Genomic DNA, 6000 nt, shown 5'->3' on the forward strand with positions numbered 1-6000 from the left:
TATGGACGCAAGTTATACATTTAAAAATAAAAATGAACATTTAGTCAATCTGTTGACCTCATCCTTGCGGCTCCTGCGGTTACCAAAAAAAAAAACAAAAAACCCCAAAACCATGTTGAAAATGTGCACTGCTGAGGCGGACTTACCTAGTCTGACACTCCAGGCTCTACATTTTCCCTGGTCTACGGTCCCCTCGAGCAGGCTGTGCTGTTTTGCCCTTCATTTGTAATCCTCACAGTGAGCACCACAGCAGGCTGGCGCTGCCCGGCAGGAGCCCAAAGTCCCGATCGCCATCGCCTCGGCGGCTCCCGGACTTGCCCATGGCCAGAGCCCCGTCGTTCTCCGCGGAAGCCGATCGCCGCCGCTAACGCCGCCGCCTCCATTTAGAAAGGACGCGCAGCACCGGCAGCATGGTCTCTGCGCTCCCGCGGGGCGCGGGGCACGGGGCTCACTTGGCGCGCGCGCGCGCGCCGCTCTGGGGGGCTGCGGCGCGAGCGCAGAACCTTCCCGGACGATTCCCCCACGCGCGCGCCGCTGTGGGGCTGCGGCGCGAGCGCAGAACCTTCCCGGACGATTCCCCCACGCGCGCGCCGCTGTGGGGCTGCAGCGCGAGCGCAGAACCTTCCCGGACGATTCCCCGCGCGCGCGCGCCGGGCTGGCGCTTCCTTTCCCGGCTGGGTCTGTTTTCTTTTCCCCCTCTGCGGGGGCGGAGGAAGCCGAAGCGGTGCAAGGGATGCTCGCATCTGCCCGAGGCGGCAAGAGTCAGGGACGCGGGCTGCACCCCGCGCCGGAGCTTGTGGGAGGAGCTTGCGGGCCGGGGGGGGCGGGGCCCGCCGCGCTAGGGCGCCTGGGCCCGGGCGCTATTTGGGCGAGGAGTTTGCACGCGGGGATCTGGCCACGCTGGGACTTCCTGGCCGGAGGTGTGGGAGATGCATCATCCCCCCCCCCCCCCCCACACCTTGATCCGGCAGGGAGGGATGGAGAAGGAGGGTCGATCGGAACATAAGAACATGCCATACTGGGTCAGACCAAGGGTCCATCAAGCCCAGCATCCTGTTTCCAACAGAGGCCAATCCAGGCCATAAGAACCTGGCAATTACCCAAAAACTAAGTCTATTCCATGTAACCATTGCTAATGGTAAATGGAAAATGTGCCTGGGGCCACAAGCGGCCCCCCGCTCAGGCCCGCTCCTTGGTTTCTGTTCTGGGCCCCCTAAGCGTGACATAGGGTACAGTTCAGGAAATACATGGATCGGGGTTCTCACTACAGCAAGAGTTTTCCCGCCCGCAGGCACAGTGTGCAGGTTTGAAAACAGATCAGACAGCTTGACCTGCAGACAGGGAGGGAAGACGGGGCCTTTGTCATAAGCTCCATTTATTGCCTTACAATAAAATCATTTATTTATGAAAAGGGTTTTCTATAGCATGAAGCGCAGGATGTAGATAATAGCTCCCACACTAGTCTGGCAGAGACATGAAATAAACATAAGAGGTATAACATACGCGGTGCAGGGAATAAAGAACAATTTGCAATGTAATCATATATTGTCAGGATGCAATTTGTGAATTGCACGTTTATGCGAGAGGGTGCAACAGCAGGGAAGGCTGATCCAGTCTGGCGTTCCTCTACTGCATCCCCCCCCCCCACCTTGTCTTGGAGAAGGTGGCAGCCCGTGTAAAGCTGGCGCTGGCCCTCACGCCATGGAGCTGCATGGTCAGCTTAGCTTAAGACCGTACGCATCACCCGAATGAAAATCCAACCGCAAGACAAGGCTGGAACCTCTTCAGAACAGCAAATGAGTGCATTTAATGTACAGCATTAGATCACAGCCATCTGAAATGTTAAACGTATACTTTGTGCAGTGAGACAGACAGGTCTAATCTAGAGACCTACTGGTGAGGAGCCGCTGAAAGGATGGAAGGAGGGCCACAGGAGTGGAGATGCATTTTACTTCCTATGTCTCTGAGAGGATGAGATGAGATCATTAACAATCTAATTGCCTCGGTGTTATGGTAGGGGGTGATTGAATTAGGGTTTTCCAGGACTGCTTCCACCAGAGAGCAGGGCAATACTCTTTCACCTCATAGCTGTAGGTCACCTCTTTGCTGCTGACCTGGCCCTCTTCAAATCAATTCTTGTTCCTCAGCATTTTTTTTGGACACACACTGTAGTCTCAATGTTCCTATAAGTGCATCTTCCATAGCAAGACAGAGTCTGGGCATTTAACTTGCTGCTTGACCTCTGGAGGTACCCTTACTGTCCCAAGTACCTAGCCTTACAAAAATGATTTAACAGAAAAAAAAAAACAGCTCAGTACCACACCTAGAGTCAATGGGAAAGTACAGAACAGCAGCCATCAGTGGCATCACAGAAACATAGAACATGACGGCAGATCCTGCTCGGCTTTCCCCTCCCTCCGAGATCCTCTGCGTTTGTCCCATGTCCCTGTTGAATCCGGAGTTTCCAACAACACCCTCTCCTTCCAGTCTCCACGCCACCGGAAGAGGCTCGCCTCCTGTGCACGCCTTCCTTCCGGGGTACACATCTGTAGATCTTCAAGCCTGTCCCCTTAGGCCTCGCTGTGAAGATCACTGACCACTTCAGTCGCTAACCCTCTTCGGTTTCCGCAGGCATGGACCCCAGCATTGTACACCAGAGGCAGCGTTCACCTCTCCTTCCCTGCCGGCCATTCCTCTCCCCGGGCACCCAAGCATCCTTCTGGCTCTTGCCATTGCCTTATCCAGCTGTTTGCTCACCTTAACATTAAGCCTTATATATTTCCTATTGCGGGAGAGAAGTCGGGCTTGACAGATTCAGGAAGCAGAGAGGCTGCTGTTTTCCGAGGAGCAGACAGGAGACTGGCGTCGGCTGATTTCCACAACCTTCCAGAGCAAGGGGGGGTTCCCAAGCGATGGCGCTGACGATCACAACCCTGAAAGACTTGCATGCAAGTTGGCTCATGAGATTGAGGTCACTCCACCAGGAGAACCAAAAGCAAACACCCCCCCCCCCCCCCAAAAAAAAAAAATCAGGACAAGTAAGCTTATCAATCACATTAAATGTACCGCATCCCAGCTACAACCTCAAGGCTGTGAAAAATCACACATCTTGATTTGGTGTACAAAGTCATTTTATTCTGTGATGAGTCTTTTGATTTTGCTACAGCTTGCAAATGGATTGTGAATGGAAGAGTTTGGAAACCGCTGATCCGGAGGGTGAAGCATGGAGCCTCAAATCTGAAAACGCTTCTTGTTATCAAACCTAGTCAATGCAAATAACGATGTATATTTGATTCCTTTTTAGCAGCACAGTTAAATGCCTGTCAGATTTCAAGGGTCAGGAGAAGAGATGTGTCTGCGTGTGAATCTTTTCACCATGGAGGCTTTGATTCTCTTTTCATTGGTGCAGCAGTGAAATGCTTGCTAGAGTTGATAACATTTAGGACCTGATCTACTAAGGGGCATTTTTCCCCCTTCTGTGTCTGACATAAAAAGCTTAGCACATCAGGCTCTTAATCAGCCATCAGAGGGTGCAGTGTAAATTGGGCAGCTGGCTTCATGTGTTACCACTAACACTGACAAGTCTTTTACACCCAGTTCAGGCATTATTTTGTTACATGTTTAAATCATTTTGCATATTCAAAGAGATTGGACTGGCCTTTGTAACGATGAGTAAAACAAAGAATGGTAAATGCACAAATCAAACAACAATAATCAATTGGTAACCAAGTACAGCTCATGCCTTCATGCTTTGAAATACCAGCACATTCTACTTGCGTTGCGCCGGAGGTGGACCCTTGGAGCAGGTGGGGTTGACGCAACCCGTAAGTAGGGACTTATGGGTCCCCACTGTCGGCAGGCGGGGTGGGCTGATAGGCAGAGGCCGCTGGAGCTTCACCTATACCAGCCCTCGTTCCCCGCGGGTTGAGCCTTTGGGTAATGGGGCCGGCAGGACTTAGGGTGGGCCTCTGTGTGTAGTCGTAGTAAGGATCGGTTCAGCCCAGAGACAGCAGGTGAGAGATGGTAAGGTCTTACTCTGGACAGGGTAGTGTCCTGGAAACTTGGGCACCAATGAAACAGAGGCAGACAGAGGGTGCTCAAGCAGTAAACCACGTCCAGGGAATAAGCTGGACAGGCATCGAAGAACAGGCTTGAGTCAGGGCTGGCGGCGATCCGAAGGCAGTGGCAAGCAAGGCTGAGGTCTGATCACAGAGATAGGCAGTAGCATAGTCAGGACTGGGTCTGGAGATAGGCAGTAGCTTAGTCAGGTGAAGCAGAGGTCTGGGTCTGGAGATAGGCAGTAGCATAGTCAGGTGAAGCAGAGGTCTGGGTCTGGAGATAGGCAATAGCATAGTCAGGACTGGGTCTGGAGATAGGCAGTAGCTTAGTCAGGTGAAGCAGAGGTCTGGGTCTGGAGATAGGCAGTAGCATAGTCAGGTGAAGCAGAGGACTGGGTCTGGAGATAGGCAGTAGCATAGTCAGGTGAAGCAGAGTTCTGGGTCTGGAGATAGGCAGTAGCATAGTCAGGCGAAGCAGAGGACTGGGGCTGGAGATAGGCAGTAGCATAGTCAGGCGAAGCAGAGGACTGGGTCTGGAGATAGGCAGTAGCTTAGTCAGGTGAAGCAGAGGTCTGGGTCTGGAGATAGGCAGTAGCATAGTCAGGTGAAGCAGAGGACTGGGTCTGGAGATAGGCAGTAGCATAGTCAGGCGAAGCAGAGGACTGGGGCTGGAGATAGGCAGTAGCATAGTCAGGCGAAGCAGAGGACTGGGGCTGGAGATAGGCAGTAGCATAGTCAGGCGAAGCAGAGGACTGGGGCTGGAGATAGGCAGTAGCATAGTCAGGCGAAGCAGAGGACTGGGTCTGGAGATAGGTAATGCATAGTCAGGACTGGGTCTGGAGATAGGCAGTAGCTTAGTCAGGTGAAGCAGAGGTCTGGGTCTGGAGATAGGCAGTAGCATAGTCAGGTGAAGCAGAGGTCTGGGTCTGGAGATAGGCAGTAGCATAGTCAGGCGAAGCAGAGGACTGGGGCTGGAGATAGGCAGTAGCTTAGTCAGGACTGGGTCTGGAGATAGGCAGTAGCATAGTCAGGTGAAGCAGAGGACTGGGTCTGGAGATAGGCAGTAGCATAGTCAGGCAAAGCAGAGGACTGGGTCTGGAGATAGGCAGTAGCATAGTCAGGTGAAGCAGAGGACTGGGTCTGGAGATAGGCAGTAGCTTAGTCAGGTGAAGCAGAGGACTGGGTCTGGAGATAGGCAATAGCATAGTCAGGACTGGGTCTGGAGATAGGCAGTAGCTTAGTCAGGTGAAGCAGAGGACTGGGTCTGGAGATAGGCAATAGCATAGTCAGGACTGGGTCTGGAGATAGGCAGTAGCTTAGTCAGGTGAAGCAGAGGTCTGGGTCTGGAAATAGGCAGTAGCATAGTCAGGCGAAGCAGAGGACTGGGTCTGGAGATAGGCAGTAGCTTAGTCAGGACTGGGTCTGGAGATAGGCAGTAGCATAGTCAGGTGAAGCAGAGGACTGGGTCTGGAGATAGGCAGTAGCATAGTCAGGCGAAGCAGAGGACTGGGTCTGGAGATAGGCAGTAGCATAGTCAGGTGAAGCAGAGGACTGGGTCTGGAGATAGGCAGTAGCTTAGTCAGGTGAAGCAGAGGACTGGGTCTGGAGATAGGCAGTAGCTTAGTCAGGACTGGGTCTGGAGATAGGCAGTAGCATAGTCAGGCAAAGCAGAGGACTGGGTCTGGAGATAGGCAGTAGCATAGTCAGGTGAAGCAGAGGACTGGGTCTGGAGATAGGCAGTAGCATAGTCAGGCGAAGCAGAGGACTGGGTCTGGAGATAGGCAGTAGCATAGTCAGGCGAAGCAGAGGTCTGGGTCTGGAGATAGGCAGTAGCATAGTCAGGCGAAGCAGAGGTCTGGGTCTGGAGATAGGCAGTAGCATAGTCAGGCGAAGCAGAGGTCTGGGTCTGGAGATAGGCAATAGCATAGTCAGGACTGGGTCT

At 53.0% G+C, this 6000-nt stretch overlaps 1 long non-coding RNA gene across 1 annotated transcript in view; it reads right to left on the minus strand.

The window, feature by feature from the left end:
* Positions 1 to 822, minus strand: part of LOC115081323 — a 109033-nt gene extending 108211 nt beyond the window's left edge. The window contains exon 1 of the long non-coding RNA XR_003853784.1: positions 147 to 822. This is a non-coding gene — a long non-coding RNA (uncharacterized LOC115081323). The remainder of the gene's footprint in view (positions 1 to 146) is intronic.
* Between the last annotated feature and the right edge of the window lie 5178 nt (positions 823 to 6000).

The sequence above is a fragment of the Rhinatrema bivittatum genome, unplaced genomic scaffold (assembly GCF_901001135.1).
Source record: "Rhinatrema bivittatum unplaced genomic scaffold, aRhiBiv1.1, whole genome shotgun sequence".
Taxonomy (NCBI): domain Eukaryota; kingdom Metazoa; phylum Chordata; class Amphibia; order Gymnophiona; family Rhinatrematidae; genus Rhinatrema; species Rhinatrema bivittatum.